Raw genomic sequence first — 19,293 nt, forward strand, 5'->3', positions numbered from 1 at the left:
CTTCCAACAAGACGGCTTCGAGGAGTAGCTTTCCCTTTATTTTACAGGACAGATTTCCAGCAAGTTCCACTGGTGCAGCACCCACAGCAGCTTGTCCGCTATCCATTGAGCCATAGTTGTGAAATTTCCGACAAAATCTTGAAAGGGCAGTAGATTCTTTCAGTCCTAGGAGTAGTGATTGCTCCTTAAACTTGCATATTTGTCTTTTGTTATCCCAGTATCTGTTTGATTTATAATTCTTTTAAAAATATTTATTTTTACTTGAAACTTACGAAAAGGGAGAGACAGAGAGTGAGTTTCCATCTGTGGGTTTTGTTCCCAAATGGCTGCAATGACCAGAGCTGAGCTGGTCTGAAGTCAGGAGGCCAGAAGCTTCTTCTAGGTCTCCAGTGTGGGTGGGTGCAGAAGCCCAAGGACCATTCTCCACTGTTTTCTCAGGCTGTAGTCAAGGAGCTGGGTTGGAAGTGGAGTAGCCAGGACTGAACCAGCATCCATATGGGATTCTGGTGTTGCAGGTTGAGGATTAGCTTGCACCAGCCCCCATAATTCTTTAAACTAAGTTTACTTGTTCCATTTGCTATGTGGTTTTTAATTTCTTCAAGATGTACTTATGTATTTATTTATATGAAACGCAAAGCACCAGAGAGGGAGAGAGAGGGAGGTATGGACCAGACTGAAGTCAGGGATGAGGAACTACATCTGGGTCTCCTATATGGAAGACAGGGGCCTAAGTACTTGAGCCATCTCTTGCTGCATTCCCAGCCGCATTAGCAGGAAGCTGGACAGGAAGGAGAGCAGCTTAGATTTGAACTAGTGCTTTAGTAAGAGATGTCACTGTTGCAAATGTTAGCTTAACTCCACTGCACCACAACACCAGCCCCTGGTTTCTAATTACTGGTTGAACCTTGAGAGGTACCTTATGCATTTGTTAAATGCATGAAGTCTTATACATTTGAGGTATAAATTAAGATGTTTCTTTTGATTGACATTCTTGAATGTATGAGTCTGGAATATATTTTACCATAATGTTAGTTTTGACAACTATATTGATTTCTAGAGCTATAAATTCAGAACCTATAATTTTAGATGTGTGTCAGCAATGTGATCTTAAGTCATATGGCTAATAAATTAGACATCCATCTTCTGATGAGTTAGAAAGCTCTCTATGCAATTGGAGTCATTTTTCGATATATAGAAATTTGAGTAAATTTATTAATTTCCTTAGCAGTTTTGTGACCCAGGTTGAAAGTATCTTCATTCCATTTTTGTCAGAAGAAACTAAGACCCTAAAGTTCAAAGGGCATTCCTTAATGTTAATACCCTTGGATAATTCTTAATTATCATTATGCTTAAATTCACCAAAATATTAAAATTACTGTGTGCAATAGCAAACTGTATTGTTGCATATGTCTTTTATATCACCAACCCCAGCCATGCCCTGTTGCAAGTGTTTAAGTAACTTTACGAAGCATCATTTTGATATTTTCTTTTTCCCTGAAAGCAACAGGGAAGGCATCTATATTCCCATGTCAATTTAGCATCCCTTTATCTTACTAGATATAATTTTGTTTTCAGTTGGTTGCAAATGTTGATTTCTCCTTTTTCAGTTTGTGAAACTATCTGACAAGAAATCTGTAGCTGAATATCACTTTATGATTTCCATCTGTTCAAATACAATAGTGTTTATGACATAGTCCAGATTGCATTGTGATAGAAATATCCTATTATAGCAGCTAGAATTTTAAATGATCATTGTGCATTCTAATGAGGAAACATTTTTAAACAAGTACTTCACTTAATTTCAAAGCAGAGTACTACTGAGTACTACAATTTGATGACAGCATCTGCTCTGCAGAGTGTGTTTGTGCCGTCAACAATAAAAACTTCTCCCAACTTGTATGAAATCTATCAGTTTATTCATATGTACACCAATAATGGAAGCTGGGCAAACTTATTTTTTCTATTAGCATAGAGAATTTTGGGGGGTGTGTCTGTGGGGGGGTATATCATTGAGAATAGAATTGGGGAACATTAGTTTTGACCTTTTTATTGTGATGGTATATTTTTTGCTCACTTTTTTAGTGTATGCTCACATTTACTAATAAAACCCTTCCCTTATAACAAGGAACTCTGTCCATTTCAGGTTTTGTTAACTCTAAAGTTGAGATGTAGAGAAAAGGGGATGAAAATGATGACTTGGACTGTCATCATTGGGTAATTCCAAGGCTTTTAGTGCCACATTGTGTGTTTGATCTAGCGAACTGTTAGAAATGAGTCTCTCATTCCGATGTCTGATCAGCTTGTATCTAGTCACACGTTTGTGTTCTCCGTTTTAATAGTCGCAATGCTGGGGTGAGTGGAAAGATCATATTTCCCCCATCAGTGATGAACTGCACCCTTAAATGACAAAGGAATTTTCTGAGTTTCAGATTTTAGGTGTGTTTTTTTCCAAAGATTTATTTATTTTTATTAGGCAGATTTACAGAGAGAAGGAGATACAGAAAGAAAGATCCTCCATCCACTGGTTCACTACCCAAGCAACTGCAACGGCCAGAGCTGAGCCTATCCAAAGCCAGGAGCCAGGATCCTCTAGCCTCCTCCAGGTCTTCCTCCTGGGCACAGGATTCCAAGGCTTTGGGCCATCCTCTTCTGCTTTCTTGGGCCACAAACAAGGAACTGGAAGGAAAGTGGAGCAGCTGGGACATGAACCAGCACCCATAGGGGATCTTGCTATGTGCAAGGTGAAGATTTAGCCACTGAGCCATATGGCACTGGGCCCAGGTGTAACACTTACTGCAGTCATTTTTGTAGTCCTTTTCTGTAGGTCTGCATTGTTTTGCCAGATCTGAACTAGCAAAATACCTACCTAATGGGGTAGGTGGCTGACAAAACTGAAGTGTCCCTTCTTACAGCTTCACATTCTAGAAGCCAGAAGTCAATGTTTTCAGAGTTGATTTCCACTGAGACTTCTTTCCTTGGCTTGTAGAAGATCTGCTTTTGTCTTCACATGGTCTCTCTCTGGGTATGTGTGAATCCTGATCTCTTTGGTAGACACTCACTGTCCTGGATTAGGGCCCACCTCCATGATTTCACTTTGAACACCTCTGGTAACAACTGTCTCCAACTACAGTCACATTCTCAGGTATTTAAGATTAATAGCAATGCATGATTAGGGACAAACATGGTGACACAATTTAAAACACCATCCAATTGAAGAATGACCATAAAACTCTGTATGTATAAAAAGATATCCCAGAGTCCTCTCCCCTGCCTTTAATAGGAAGTCCCATTGTACTCTAGCACCTCTTTTCCCATTTAAAATGCTTCTTTGTCCCTCTCTGAAAGTTAATTAAGACTCAAGTTTAGTGTGCAGTGTTAACTTAGGGTTTGCAGTAATTTATCCATTTTACCATGTTCTTCCAGGACATACAAAAATATCACCAGCAGGCCCACTCTACCCTGCCCTTCAGGTGGGTCCCCCACTGTGTGTTTTGAGATTGCAAGAACTGATTGATTCTTCATTCTAGTCAATATTTGCAAGTACAACAAGCATTCCATCTTCTCTCCTGAATCTCTACTTGGAATAATGAAGAATTGTAGCCTTTTAGGCCAGCATACTCAACTTGCTTGTGATGCTGATTTTTCAAACATAAGTTAGTCTTACCTATAACTAGTAGTTGATAACATTATCTTCACACAGACAGTGACACTTGCAGATGCACCAGCTGTGAGTGTATATTGCAAGCAAAAATTTGCTTCTCATGTCACAATCCTGGGTTCTGTGCCTGGCTCCGATTTCTGTCTCCACCCTCCTGCTGATGCAGATCCTGCAAGGCAACCATTGTGGGTCAGATGGTTGGGTTCCTGCCACACCCAGGCCATGGCCATTACAAGCATGAAGCAGCAGCTGGGAGCTCTTTGTTTCTCAAATAAAGTGAAAATTGAGAACCTAAAGAACAATATATGCTGGTATTTAAAAAGTTCTCATTTGTTTTATAGCAAATTAGAAGACGATGTAGTGCTTCTTCTAGGATAAGATATACAAGATCACAGGATATTTTGGAGATAGCACAATTTTGTACTTTGATAATTTTTTAAAACTTTATTTATTTAAATGGAAGATATACAGAGAGAAGGTGAGAGAGAGGTATCTTCCATTCACTGGTTTACTCCTCATATGGCTGCAACAAATGGAGAAGAGCTAATCCAAAGCCAGGAGCATGGAGCATGTTCCAGGTGTCTCAGCATTGGTACAGGGGCCCACGAACTTCAGCTGTTCTCTGCTGCTTTCCCTGGCTGTAAGTAGGGAAGTGGGTCAGATGTGGAGCAGGGAGAAATCGACTGAGACCCATAAGGTATGCCAACATAAAATAATTTTGAATTCTTAAAAATGTATTAAGTGGGCCCGGCAGCGTGGCCTAGCGTCTAAAAGTCCTCGCCTTGAAAGCCCCAGGATCCCATATGGGCGTCGGTTCTAATCCCGGCAGCTCCACTTCCCATCCAGCTCCCTGCTTGTGGCCTGGGAAAGCAGTCGAGGACAGCCCAATGCATTGGGACACTGCACCCGCGTGGGAGACCTGGAAGAGGTTCCTGGTTCCCGGCTTTGGATCGGCGCACACCGGCCCGTTGCGGCTCACTTGGGGAGTGAATCATCGGATGGAAGATCTTCCTCTCTGTCTCTCCTCTCTGTATATCTGGCTGTAATAAAATGAATAAATCTTTTAAAAAAATGTATTAAGTGGAAAGTATTATAGATATTCTTATAAAATATAATTGAACTCGTATTTAGGTATACAACTAAAATCTGAATTCTTACCTGTTATTATTGTTTTGAAGTAATGGAAAAACAGACACACTCATTCCATCATAATGCAACGTCTATGTCACTCAAGGCTGGTGGTGGTGTGGTACAGTGGGTTAAACCACTGCCTGTGATACCAGCTTCCCATCTGAGCATGAGTCAAGTCCTAGTTGCTGCACTTATGATTCAGCTTTCTGCTATTTCTCTGCAGAAAGCACACAAAGATGGTCTAAGCACTGGGACTCAGCACTCAGGCTTCAACTATTGCAGCAATTTGGGGAATGACTAGAGACTGGAAGATCTCTTTCCGTCCTTCAAGTAAATGAGTATTGGAGGAAAAAAAGAAGTAAAAATCACCATGGTATGCAAAATTGTGTGATAAGAAACACAAAACTTGAGATAAAATGGAGGTGAATGGCATAACCATCAAAAATGTCTTCAGTGACATATACGAAAATACAGAAATCTAGTCAAAATTGTAGCATAATTTGTCTATAAAATGCTTAAGTAGGAGGCCATGCTATGGCTCAGTGTCTATATCCTCACCTTGCACATGCTGGAATCCCATATTGGCACCAGTTGGTGTTTCTGCTGCTCCATTTCCCATGCAGCTCCCTGTTAGATGATGACCACCGACTGCCTGCCCGCTGGTGGAATAATATCGGTAAGTTGTTCAGAGTTGTAATGGAAGCTTTATTGGAAAATCCGCTCCTTGGCCCCCTTCACACAGAGGGGAAGGAAGAGGGAGGTGAAAAGGGCAGCTGAGATACGTGTTGAGCAGTTTTATACTCCTATAGACACGTGGGCAGGCAAAGGGGCTGTCTGTGCCCCAACTATGTAAGGAATGTCCACTCAGGTGTGCCACTGGTCAACTGGAATCCCTCCAGGTCAGTGACGTAACTGGCTCCTGTGGCCCCTCCTGTTCCAGGCTGAAGCCTGGGAGACATGCCGGTTCCAGAGCAGACCAGCCCCTCTCCAGTGCCCTGGGCAGCCATCACTCCCTGCTTGTGGCCTTGGGAAGCAGTTGAGGATGGCCCAAAGCTTTGGGACCCTGAACCTATGTGGGAGACCCGGAAGAAGCTCCTGTCTCCTGGCTTCGGGTCGATGTAACTCCGGTCACTGTGGCCAAGTGGGAAGTGAAGCAGCAGATGGAAGATGCTTTTCTCTTTCTGTATATATCTGCCTTTTTGGTAATAAATAAATGTTTTTGAAAGTGCTTAAAGGAAAGTCATAGTAAATACAGTAATTTACCTTGAAAAATAATATTAGTTTGCTTGTGAAAGTGGACCTAAGTTACTGTGAAGTGACAGAAGGAAGATTATCTGTGATGGGATGGATACTTGCTACTATCCTTGGCTTCACTTGAATAAAGATTGCAGGAGGGAGTCAGAGTAGCAAATAGTGAATGGCAATATTTCATCCAGAGAGCAAGAGTACAGCGTCTTGGAGTCTAAGCCCTTTCGTCGGCTTGCAGTGCTGTGTCTAAACTGTTTTACAATAAAGGGGTCTTTTAATGAAAAGAGAGACATATTCATTGTTTTTCTGGGACATAGATGGAGATTTTCTGGAATCTATCAGCCACCTACTTCTTTCCTTATATGATCAGATATTTCGTATCACAGAGCTGGTAGGTGTGTTAGTTGGCATGCTGATAAAAATCTAGGTCAGCGTTGGCTTCCTAAGTTGATATAAACCTGATGCAGGAGGGGATCTGTCTGTCCTCTAGCCAGGTTAATCAAACCTATTTCCTGCAGGTCTTGAGATAATAGAAACTGCCCCCAGGTGGCTTCTGCCTGGCTGTCTCCAGTAAGTGTGGCTCACGACACAGGATGTTAGCCGGGTGGATGTTGATGCTATGATTTAGATATCCCTGCCTTGGTCAGTTCAGTGGGTTTGCTTTTAGGCATTTATCTAGAGTTTCTTCTGGATGAAACCAAATACCAACCAACAAATTTTGTGTTACGCCTAAATTGTTCCCAACATATTAAGTGTGTTACACAAATTCACATTTAAAAGTTATAGCAAAACTGATTAAATTGGAATAAACTTTTTGGAGAGTTCTTTGGGAATACATATGGAATTTTAAAGGTATAAGTCTTCTACCTATAAATTCAATTTATCCTAAAAATAAAAGGCTACTTACACAAAACGATGTGTTTTGCAGGGCTCTTCGTTGAAGCCATTGTTTGTAATAGGAGATCATAAATATCTCAAACATTTATGAAGACATAATGGCCAAATAAATTATAGTTAACACATTCTGAGGAATACTGTGCTGCCATTAAGGCCGATCACTAATACAGACTTCTGTGTAATGTTCTTCAAGGTGTATCGCTTCTCGGCCTTTTGGCTAAGATCAAGTGTAATGTTCTTCAAGGTGTATTTTTAAAATAGAAGATTTTATTATTCATAAAACTAATGTATACAGCCAGCTGTTTATATCCAAGAATTTAACCAGCTGTGAATCAAGAACACTGAAGGGAAAAAACTTGTGTCTGTACTGCACATGTCCAGACATTTTCTTTTGCTGTCCTTTTTCTCTAAATAATACAGTGTAACAGTTTTCTATCTGGGGCTCACTTTCCAGAAGGCATCATGAAGTAGAGACAGTTTATAACATATGGAAGAATGTGTGTAGATAAGTAAATACTACACCACTTTATATAAGGGACTGAGCATCTGCAGTTTTTGGCATCCATGGAGAGTCCAAAGCCAGATACCGAAAAGGAGTGACTCATGTGATTACGTGCTCAAATCTTGATAATGTCATGTTTTTGGATTCCTTAAGGGGAGGAACTGAGGTTTACTTATCTCAAGAGGTGCCCTTGTTGTGCCTATCTTGTGTTCAGTGTACAATTAAGTATAGCCTAAATAGAAATGAATGTGTACCTCACAATCACATCTCTAAGAAAATAAAAAACTGAGGGTGAGTTGCTATGTCACTCATTGGTGTTATTGCCAAACAGTAAGCTTTATTCCAATGCTTAGAACACTATTCGGTTTTCAGGATTTGTTAAGTTTTCAGAACTTTGATTTAAATGTATCTTTTTACCGTTGGCTAGCCAAAAGGCAAGAAGCCCATAAATGTGTCTGAGGGCATGAACCATTGAAGAAATTACAGAGAAAGGTAGTAAGGCAATGAGCAGACAGGTCAAGTTCTTCAGTAGTTGAGAGTAATCGTTAAGAGGCATTACGTTCTGTGTTTCTATAAAGGAAAAAATAGGATTAATGCGTATATATAAAATATGAGACAATTTTCAGCTTAATAAAAACAGTATCACTGTAGCTGTTAACAGGTGAAGAAACACTGTCATGAAGTCTTTAGTTTGCATTTGTGTGGAAATTCCTATCTGGAGTAATAAAAGGAGGAAGCTTGGTGTGATGGACAGATTAGTAGAATATGAAATGAATGTGTACAAATGAATGTCTCCAAAACAAGCAGATCTAGATTTGAGGACTTTGCCACTTAGGTACTGTTCTGAAACTGGCCACTAAATCTAACCTTTTAATTTTCCTTAACTATGAAATGTGAGGATTGAGAGATGAAATATCCAGCACCGTGTTACAGGTCCTCAGTAAGTGGTGACTGTTCATACTAAAACAGGATTGCTTCTTGGGATGGAAAGCTATACCATGTTTTCTAAGGTCCATTTTGCTGCTAATATTTTTAAGTTTTACTTTATCTAATGTTTTAAGTAGGATACACATATGTATGCATGTCTGTGGATTATACCATAGCAAAAATATAACTTTGAGTTGTGACAGTATTTGGTAAGTCCCCCCAGAGTGTGCTAATCATTCCTAATGTACATTATGATAAGTAAAAGATAGGTTTTTTTTTTTGTCTTATGGTGAAATAGCTATAAATATCCTATAATTAAATCAGTAAAACAAATTCACAATATGCAGTTCAGGGAGACAATATTAGGCAGGTTACACAGTCGTTTGTCTCTGGCAGGTGAGTGAATTTGGGGCACTGAATTGGCTGGATGGTAGTACTGCTGACCACATCTGCTGCTTCTGTAAGTTTAGAAACAGAGGGGCAGGAGAGCTGTGGAGCATTTCTGCTCCTTCTGGGGGCTATTTATACTGCTTTCAAGTAGCTGAAGCTCACTTGCTGCCAGGGGCAAAGCATTGGTGCTGATGTGACTTCAGGGGAACTAGGAGGAACACCTGTGTCCTTGAGCGTCCAAGCCTCCAGTTTCCCTTACTCGGAGAACCCATCTGAGACCAGGTAGCAAGAGAACTTTAGTTTGCAGGTTCTCAACTCCTGAACCACAAAGCAGATTTTGGGAAAGATTAAGAGATGGCTAATGAGATGACTGTTGAGAAAGGGCTCAGAAAGTTCTGTGTAGAATATCTGTATTTTTTGTATGATTTATTTGTTTTCATTGAAAAGACAGACTTACAGAGAGTAGGAGAGAAAGAAAGAGAAAGATCTTGCATCCACTGGTTTACTCCAAGAGTGGCCACTGCAGCTACAGCTGAGCTGATCCAAAGCCAGGAGCCTTTTCCATGTCTCTCATGTGGGTGTAGGACACCAAGACTTTGCGCTCTCCTTGATGCTTTCTCAGTCCACAAGAAGGGAAGTGGAGCAGCTGGGACATGAACTGGCACCCACATGGGATCCCAGCACATGCAAGGCAAGGATTTAGCCCTGATCCGTCACGCTGAGCCCTATGTATATTTTTTTTGATTAAAATTTTTTATTTTGTTATTTTATGGTAGAATTACATAGGCTCTGAGATTTCCCTTACTCTTTTCCCAGATCCCCTCCCCACCGCACTGATTTCCCCTGTATTGTAACAATAGTAGAGTCTTTCATAAACAGTCATAAGTCTGTCATTCTATTTAAGTGTATGTTAACATTGTAAGTATGGACAGTGGCAGACAATCCAGCATGCTAATGTCAAGATATATTTAACAGTTTCTTTGGGAGTCCATCTTTGATTTGGAAGTAGAGATGCATACTGCATTGTTCCCTCGTATCTGGATGTGATAGTCTCCATTACATAGTCTTTATACATCCCCTTAAATGAAAAACCATAAGACAAACTCAACAGGAAGAAAAATAGGAAATTTACAATGCCACAAAGTTAAATGACATGCTACTGAGTGACCGATGTGTTGCTGAAGAAATGAAAATCAAAAGCCTTTCTGAAGATGATGCTACTATCATTTTTTTGTTTTACATTTTTACATATTTATTTAAAGGCAGAGAGACAGAGACAAATATAGACATCCTTAATTTGTTGTTCATTCTCCAAATGCTGGCAACAGCCAGGGCTGGGCCACACCAAAGCCAAGAACTGGGAACTCCACGGGGGGAGGGGGGGGTCACTTGTTGACAGAGATCCAGTAACTTGAGCCATCATCTGCTGCCTCCCAGGTTATGTATCAATAAGAAATTGAAATTAAGAGCAGAGCAAGTATTCAAACCCAGGCATTCCCATATAAAATCTGAGTGTCCCAAGTGCTGTCTTAATGAGTATGCCAAATGTGCAAACTTACTGTATTTTTCAAAATGTTATATGTCTTTATACAGAAAGCTTAAATTTCGAAAATTATTCTCTCTAGAAGGGATTTACTCTATATGTAAGAATATGCTTTTCATGAATGATTTAAGATACATTCCTTTCAGAAACAATGACTGCATTCACCAAGAATTCTGAGTAGCTTTCTTTTCCTCTCACCCCTCAACTCTTCATTAAAAATTGATAAAGATCTTCGGAAGTGTATACAAAACTTTTTCCTTCTTTATTGAGAGTTCCAAGGATTAAGATATGCAGACTGAAACGAGAGTTAAAAGTTGAGCCTAAAATATGACTTCATTTTTGCAATCAGTTTTCTCATTTTAGTCAAATCACTGGTATGCTGTTTAGTTTCTGGCAGTTAAGGCAGGGTGCTCTGTTATTTAAAAGATACATTTTTAAAAATTTATTCTTCTATGAAAATGAGCTACAAAATTACTGCTCCTTTTTGGTTGAGTGGTTTTGCATTTTTTTCTTTTTTTTAAACATTCTTACTTAGTTGATTAGGGTACAAAGGGTCAAGGGCTACAGGAAAGTGAGTAATACCATTGTTTCCACACTACTATCATCATTTTTTCCCCTGTATCTGGGGAAAGGGGAGAAACAAAGGGAAAAGCCCCACCCAGCCTCCCACCCATCCCAGGTCCCCCATGTGGGGCACGCTCCGAGGGTCCTGCTCAAGGAGTTCTGATAGTTCTTAATTGCTGCCAATGTCATTGTTCCAATCACGATGAAACCTATTCAGAATCCACTGGCTGACATAGTCTTCCTGGTTGGGGTTCTGAGATCAGCAGTTCAGTTGGAGGGATCTCCAAAGAAACTTCATCTGAGATGACCCCAGACCTGAAACTTGTGTGAATTTGCCAGTACAGGATCTGGCACTGTCCGTCGCCCCAGCCACATGCTGGTCGTTGGGATTGCTGGGTCAGTTCTGTTTCCAGCCCTGTCTTCCACATAAACCAATGGGTGTTGCAGTTCAGCCCAATCCTGCCCACTTCATACTCGGTCCTCATGCAAACCATTGGGAGCTGCAGCCTAGTTGGGGGCGACTCTCCGTATCTCCCACCAGGCCTGCCTCCTACCCTTGTTCCCATGCTTGCCAGTATGTACCACAGGCTTGTCCACTCTGTCCCACATTCCATTTAACTCTGGTACTTGTTAACGGGCATTGAAGCCTAGCTCAACCCAACCAACCTACTATCCAGCCCACACACATACTGGCAGGTGCCTTTCTGTCTAGCTACCCCTCCCCCTGTCCTGGTTTTCGTGCTCCCCAGTGGGATTGGTAACCCAAGAGGGAGGTGCCCACTATCTTCCTACTAGGCCACTCCCACTCCCAGGTTATGCACTCTCCAGCTAGTTCTGGCATTTAACTTGATAAAATTAGCCCCAGTGCCAGCCTCCGCCATTAATGCTGCTGCAAAGCCCAGCCAACCCTCACCCACTCTAATTTTCGCTTGTACCGGTCGGAACAGTCAGCCCAACCTGGCTCTTCCCTAATCTAGCTCACATGAGGCCCACTGGCATTGTAGCCCTGCCTGGTCTGGTCTGCCCCCATCCCAACTCATGCTCTCCAGTGGGAGTGGTTGTCCAGCAGGGGAGCCACATTCCTCTGTGGTTTGGAATTTTTTAAGAAAGATTTTTGTTTGTTTGTTTGTTTTAAATACTTGTATTCACAGCAAATGTGCTGATATAACTGAGGCCGGCCCACAGCTCTGTTATGACTAGACATGTCCATTAAATTCTGACGAGTTACACAATTCCCAGTGAAGGCTGTGTTGGCTCTGGGTTTTACTGAGCTCTGTTCATGGGTTCTAATGCAGAGTACTCATAGTTTTTCTGAAAGTATGTGTTAGCCAGCCAACTGTATAAAAACAAGATAGGATTATACTTCTAGAACTGTTTTTCAGGCTAAGTGTTGGGACACAGCTAGTTAAGCTGCCACTTGCAGTAACCACATTCCACAGCCATCCTATATGAGAGTGCAAGTGAAAACTCCAGGCTCCTCTCTTCCAACCCAGATCCCAGTAAGGTCAGCCTAGCAAGCAGCAGATGAGGGCTCAAGTACCAGAATCCTTACTCCCCACCTATGAGACGTGAGTGAAGTTCTGCACTCCTAGCTGACTGGCCCAGCCCAGCCCTGGCAGTTTGGGTATTTGGAAAGTAAAAAGTAGAGAACAGAAGTTCTCTCTGTCACTGTTGGTCTTCCTTTCAAGTATGTGAAAATAAAGTCAACATTGAAAAGAGTAATTTTGCTTTACTCTTGTGCAGGAATCAAGAGAATTACAGCATACACAGAACAACTAACAATTTCTAGAAGTTAAGTGTTAAGTATTCATAAACTTCATATTTTGGAAATATTTGGGGAGTTAACATTTTTATTTACATCAGTGAAACAAGTACCCTAAGCATTTATAAAAGTATTCAACGTATGTAGTTTAGCTATAGTTTGTGTCAAATAAGCTAATATCTCATGAAATCAGAAGAAGAAAATACTGGCAAAGTACAAGTTGCTTTTGATCTGTACATTGAATACCCTAAGTTCATTGCCCTTTGGGGGTGGAGTTTTAGGGATATTTAAGTTGTTAGGTGTGTGAAACCTGCACCACAGTCCCTGCATGAGTGGCTGTAGAAAACCAGGGTCTTCATGTAGCAGCAGTGCCATTTGGTTTTCTGGTTTATAATAATCATAATAAATGCTCCACGATGTTGTGGTTATATATGTGTGTGTGAGAGAGAGAGATGAGAATGAAATGAACGGACGTGCCTGTGTAAGTGACTTCATTCTAGTTGAGAGCAGTGCAGGTATTAACGTTTGGTTTGGGGAATACCAGTGTCACTTGGAAACATAGGGCATTTCTTTGTGTTAACCCTTATTTATCTAATTGGTGTTTATTCGTATATCAAATAACCTTTCATTTATCCAGTTGGTATTGATTCTTGTAACCATACCCTTTACTTAATGTCTGCTTCCTTTTATTAATTGTTTAATTAAACTTCTATGATTTTATGCCTTCTTCAGTATCTTGAAAAGTCCCAAGACAAGCATTATAATTAAGTTGTCTTACCACTGATCAGTAAGAAGGAAGCATACAATGGAAACTCCTGCAAAATATAAGGAAGAAGTATGGGTTTAGGAATCTGAGTGAGAACTTGTAGCATACAGAGCTAGATCAACCTTTCTCAACAAGAACCATACCCTACAGGTATGTAAAAACGATGGCAGGGTGACTTGAACAAGCATATTTAACAGTCTAGCATTATTATGCCAGGGAAGTGAAAATCAAAAAGAAATTACTTATGATACAGTTCACTGGATTAAAACTGGATAACCAATGGGTATGAACAAGGTGACACACAAAATATATTTTTTACCAGAAGAGGCTGTAAGTTTCTAAATGTTAAGAAGCCTTAGATTATAGCTAGATGTCTTTGGGCATTAACGGCTGCCTCCTTGCTGCAGTCCCCCCGCCCAGGTCTGTTAGACTCTTCTGAAAGGGCAAACATCTAGCTCTGGACTAGCAACACTGGGTGACTACAGAGCAGTCCCACAGGTGAGATTGGCATAGGCCATTTTATATTTCTAAAAACCTTCCTCATTGTTCTTCCACATGGAACTGACAGCTTGTTTTATTTGGCACAGTTTGAATAAACTGTAGACAGTTCAAAAGTAAGTTAAAATCCTCTCATTTTGGATATTTTAATAGTGTGAATCCCATATATTAGATACATAGTTGAGGACTTCAAAAAGTTTATGAAAAGATAAAGTAGATTTGGTTTTGATAGAAAAATTTTGAAATTCAAGCAATGTTTTCAGAATATGCAAAACCCCTTAGATATGTGCATGTATATAAGTACACAGCTGCACTTCCAAGCCTGATTTTGGGAAAATAGCAATGCATTTTTTTTTTTAAAAAAATCTTACTTAGTTTATTGGGGTACAAAGGGTCAAGGGCTACAGGGTGAAAGTGGGTAATACCATTGTTTCCACACTAATATCACTTTTCCCCTGTATCTGGGGTCAGGGGAGAAACAAAGGGAAAAGCCCCACCCAGCCTCCCACCCATCCCAGATCCCGAACGGGAGGCACGCTCCGAAGGTCCTGCTCAAACAGTTTTGATAGTTCATCAGTTCTTAATTGCTGCCAATTTCTCAGTTCCAATCGCAATGAAACCTATTCAGAGTCCACTGGCTGACATAGTCTTCATGTTTGGGGTTCTGAGATCAGCAGTTCAGTTGGAGGGATCTCCAAAGAAACTTCATCTGAGATGATCCCAGGCCTGATTCTCGCATGAGTTTGCTAGTACACAGTCCAATACTGTCCGTCACACCAATCAGCTTGTGCACATGCTAGTCGTTGGGATTGCTGGGTCAGTTCTGTTTTCCTCCCTGTCTTCCTCGTGAACCAATGGGTGTTGTAGTCCAGCTCGATCCTGCCCACTTCATACTCGGTCCTCACGCAAACCGGTTGGAGCTGCAGCCTAGTTGGAGCGACTCCCCATAACCCCCACCATAAGCCCCCTACGCTGGTTCCCATGCTTGCCAGTATGTACCACAGACTTGTTCAGTCTGTCCCATATCCCATTTAGCTCTCGCACATGTCATTGAAGCCCAGCTCAACCCAACCAATCTACTATCCAGCCCACACACATACTGGCTGGTGCCCTTCTGTCCAGCCACCCCTGCCCTTGTCCTGGTGTTCATGCTGTCCAGTGAGAGTGGTAGCCCCGAGGGAGGTGCCCACTATTTCCCTTCTATGCCACACCCACTCCCAGATTATGCACTCTCCAGCTAGTTCTGGCATTTGACTTGACAGAATTGGCTCCCAGTGCCAGCCTCTGCCAGCTAGTGCTGCAGCTAGCCCAACCAACCCTCACCCACTCTAGTTTTTGCTTGCACCAGTCGGAACAGTCAGCCCACTGTGGCCCTTCCGTTATCTAGCTCACATGAGGCCCACAGGTGTTATAGCCCTGCCTGGTCTGATCTGCCCCCATCCTGACTCACACTTTCCAATGGAAGTAGTTGTCCAGCAGGGGAGCCCACATTCCCCTGTCGGCTTTGCCTCCTCCCCTCGATTATCACATGTGCTGTTTGGGTGCTACAACCACATCTGGTACTGCTCATCTCACCTTGGCATTCCTTAATGTGTACTAGTATGTGTCGCAACCGAACCTGGCTCGACCCACACTCTGTTCTGGCGCTCGGACTCACCAGCGGTTGATGTGAACAGGTTCAGCCTGGTCTGCCCCCAATCCATGTCATGTCTATGCCGGTGGGATAATTTCCATTAGCAATGCATTCTTAAAGAGATTTCAAGAGAGCAGGTACTATTTGAGTGGCACAGCCTGTGGCTGAGATATTGCCATTCATTTCTCAGAGCTAAATGTTTTTTTGGTCCATTGTTTTCAGACTGGACAGTTGAAAAGGACTATATAAAAAAATTAGTATAAAAGCAAGAAAGCTGATATTTCTGAAGTTTATTACCGCCACTCTTATTGTTTTTATACTGAGTAAATGTCATTTGAATGGTATAGTTTGTGGTTTTGTTTTTAACATCCACTGAAATGAGATCCCATTTGTACAAAAATAGTAAAGCAAAACCTGCCATAGTGATATATTCCTGATTGAATAAGCTGGATGTACTTAGTTTAGACATGAGGGGAAAACTCTCCCAAGTATTATTTTTAGGCTGGATGTAACATTAATCCTTCCTACCCACTTTCACTTTCTGTTGTTTCAGTTATTGTCCCTCAACCCCAGCCCCAAGATATAGTCATTCATCCCTTAATGGCCTGGACATGTTTGGGGAAATGTGTCACTAGATGATCTTGTTTCGTAAAAGTCACACATATATCTGTAGGCTCTCAGATGATATAGGTCAGTGCTAATGTGGTTGCTTGATGCAGTTAAGACATGATAAACACCAGTGTTCTGAGGTGGCTGCCAGTGTAAGTATTCTACAGTAAGCTTCATAGGTAGAAGGAGTACACTCTGAAGTAATGATGAAGAATATGGAATAGTCAATACATGAATTAGTAATAAGTTTTTAATAACTATCAAGTATTATGTATTACATATGGCTGTATTGCTGTTTTTATGTGACTGGCAGCACCATCATTGTGTTTACACCAGTGTCACCACAAACACCTGATGCTACAATGTCCTGGGAAACATTACTTACAATAGCAATTTTTTGGCTCCAGGATAACCCTATGGGATGACTTTAAGGTATTTTTTTTGTTAGCCAAAACACTATTAAATAACATAAAGCTATATTAAATGGAAAACTCCAGAAATGTGTAAGTCATGTGACTTTTAATTATATTATTCAAGTAATTCTATATTATTAGTATTATTGTTGTTAATGCTTTGTTTTACCTTGTTTGTAAATTAAAGATTGTCCTGGGTTTGTATGTATAAGAACAGTATATATAAGGAAAACAGTATATACAGAGTTTGATACTATACATGTTTTCAGGCATCTACTTGCAGGGGAGAGATTGTCTTGAAACATATTTCCCACAGATTAAGGGAAACCATAGAGTTGTCAGGAGGCAGAGCTGGCAGGGAATGTAAGGTTTTGTTCTTACGTTTTGATGGTGACAGGGTGATGATAATGATAGCAATGACAGTAGAAAGAAGCCTGTCAGAAACAAGGCTCACCTATGAAATGATAACTTGCAGGAGGAGTTCCTGACCCAGATTGTTGGGATTGTTGTGTAACTTCCTCCATACAAAAGTGTAGGTTACAGTCGGCTTTATTACCTGCCCCTGGGTCACCTCAGCTTAATCTCTAGGGTTCCTGTGTGGAGAGCAAACAGTGGTGCATTGCTGGTATGAAAGTTGCTTGTTACTTGAAGTAGGATCTTTTTCCCTCATAACTCTTCTACTGGGCTGTAGTTTTGCTGTTCTAGTCTTAAAGAATATTTTCCTTTCATCACTGTTTTGCTTTTTGACATTTCCTATCTTCTTATTTTCTGTCTGATTAAATCTTAAATTGGCTTTCTAGTCTCCTGTAATCTCATTGCATTCGTTCTATCCACTGGTTTTTTTACCATGCTCCAGGGCTCCTTGGGTCTCTGCCTGCTTCCATCAGCATCTGCTCTCATTATAAGGGCATGACTAGCAGGTGGCCTCATGCAGCCCATAAGGAGGTCCTTACCAGAAACACAATCATTCAGTATCTTTGGACTTCCCAGCATGTATACCTGTAAAAAATTAGTCTGTTGTTGAAGCCACCGAGACTGTGTTATTTTGTTATAAAGCATCCCAACCAGCCCAGTAACTCTTTTTTCCTGCTTTTCCTCCATCTTCCAGTGTTACACACTTTTCAAACACTCATTCAGGTTCCATTTCCTTTATAGACTAACCTCAGGTCTCACTTAAATAAATAAATGTATAGCTTTTATTATCTGTGTCACATAGTTGAGTATTTGGTTGTATTCTTCTTTAATGGACCCAAGTATCCCAGCTAAATTTTGTTATCTTTAAAAGAGTGCCATAAGTAGTGTTGGGAAAAAATGTGTAGGAGAAAACTTTTTAGATGTTTTTAGATACTCCACTGATTTTTTATGTGAACCTGTCAAACTAATTTGACTTCTTTGAGCCAAAGTTTTGGCTTCTCATTTGCACAGTGATGAAAAACTTTTAATAACCTCTGAAATTTCATTTCAATACAAATTTTGTTTTCTCAAAAATCTTCAGCTCTTTTGTAAATATGGGATCATTTTATGGGATCTTTTATCCATTATTTGATTTGAGTCAATAAAACAAGGCCAAGACTCAGACCTTATATGTACCAGTTTATTTACTATTCTTTTTTTTTTTTTTTTGAAAGATTAATTTTATTGGGGCCTGGCACAGTAGCAAAGCAGCTAATGTCCTTGCCTTACAAGAGCCAGGATCCGCTTCTAATCCTGGCAGCCCTGTTTCCCATCCAGCTCCCTGCTTGTGGCCTGAGAAAGCAATTGAGGATGGCCCAATACCTTGGGACCCTGCACCCGCGTGGGAGACCCGGAAGAGACTTCTGGCTCCTAGCTTTGGTTTGGCTTAGCTCTGGCCATTGTGGCCACTTTGGGAGTGAATCAACAGACAGGAGATCTTCTTCTCTTTCCTCCTCTCTGTAAGTCTCTTTCCAAGAAAAATAAATAAATATTTTTTAAAGGATTAATTTTAATTTATTTGAAAGGCAGAGTTACACACACACAGACACACACACAGATCTTTCATCCACAGTTCATTCCTGAGATGCAACAACCAGGGAAGGGCCAGGCCAAAGCCAGTGTCTTGCATGTCTCCATTAGGGATAGCAGCTTCCCTAATACTTGGACCATTTTCCACTTGCCTTTTCCAGGAGCTGAATCAAATGAGGAACAGTCAGGACTTGAACTGGGGTGCTAGCGTCACAGGTAGAAACTTAATCCTTTGTGCCCCTATGCCAATTCCAATTATTCTAAAGTGATTTTTCATTATTAACTTTTCCTTACATAGGTAACATTAGTCAGAAAGATCATGAGAACTGGCTAATGGAGCATTCACTGGGTTAAATTGCCACCTGCGATGATAGTACGGCATAGTATGGGCACTAGTTCAAGTCTCAGCTGCTCCACTTCTGATCCAGCTTCCTGCTAATAAGCCCAGGGAAGTAGCAAAAGATGGCCCAAGTGCTTGTGTTCTAGCATCTGCATCTAAGATCCAGAAGCTCCAGGGTTAGGCCTGACCCAGCCTTTGCTGCTGTCGCCATTTGGGCAGTGAACTAGCTGATCAAAGCTCTGTGTCTGTATAGCTCTTTCTCTAATTTACTTCTTACTTGGAAGAACCCCTGTTACTTCAGGAGTCACCAGTAGAAAAACTTATACAAACATTTTCATAGTTATCAAATTAGGGAACATTGCAGTGGCATAGCATGCTAAACTTCTGCCTGTGGCACTGGCATCCATGTAAGTGCCATTTTGAATACTG

At 41.0% G+C, this 19,293-nt stretch overlaps 1 protein-coding gene and 1 non-coding gene across 4 annotated transcripts in view; both read left to right on the forward strand.

The window, feature by feature from the left end:
- HS2ST1 (heparan sulfate 2-O-sulfotransferase 1) overlaps positions 1–19,293 on the forward strand; it is a 162,213-nt gene that overhangs the window by 77,559 nt on the left and 65,361 nt on the right. The window contains exon 1 of one of the 3 annotated variants that reach the window (XM_058658873.1): positions 13,822–13,886. The exons of the other annotated variants lie outside the window; for them this stretch is intronic. The gene's annotated coding sequence lies outside the window, so the exon portion shown is untranslated. Of the gene's footprint in view, positions 1–13,821; positions 13,887–19,293 lie in introns of those variants that run through there. 3 annotated transcript variants of the gene reach the window in all.
- Positions 7,132–7,326, forward strand: LOC118758613 (U2 spliceosomal RNA). The gene has a single exon (XR_004995735.1). It is a non-coding gene; the product is annotated as a U2 spliceosomal RNA (small nuclear RNA).

The sequence above is a fragment of the Ochotona princeps genome, chromosome 2 (assembly GCF_030435755.1).
Source record: "Ochotona princeps isolate mOchPri1 chromosome 2, mOchPri1.hap1, whole genome shotgun sequence".
Classification (NCBI taxonomy): Eukaryota; Metazoa; Chordata; class Mammalia; order Lagomorpha; family Ochotonidae; genus Ochotona; species Ochotona princeps.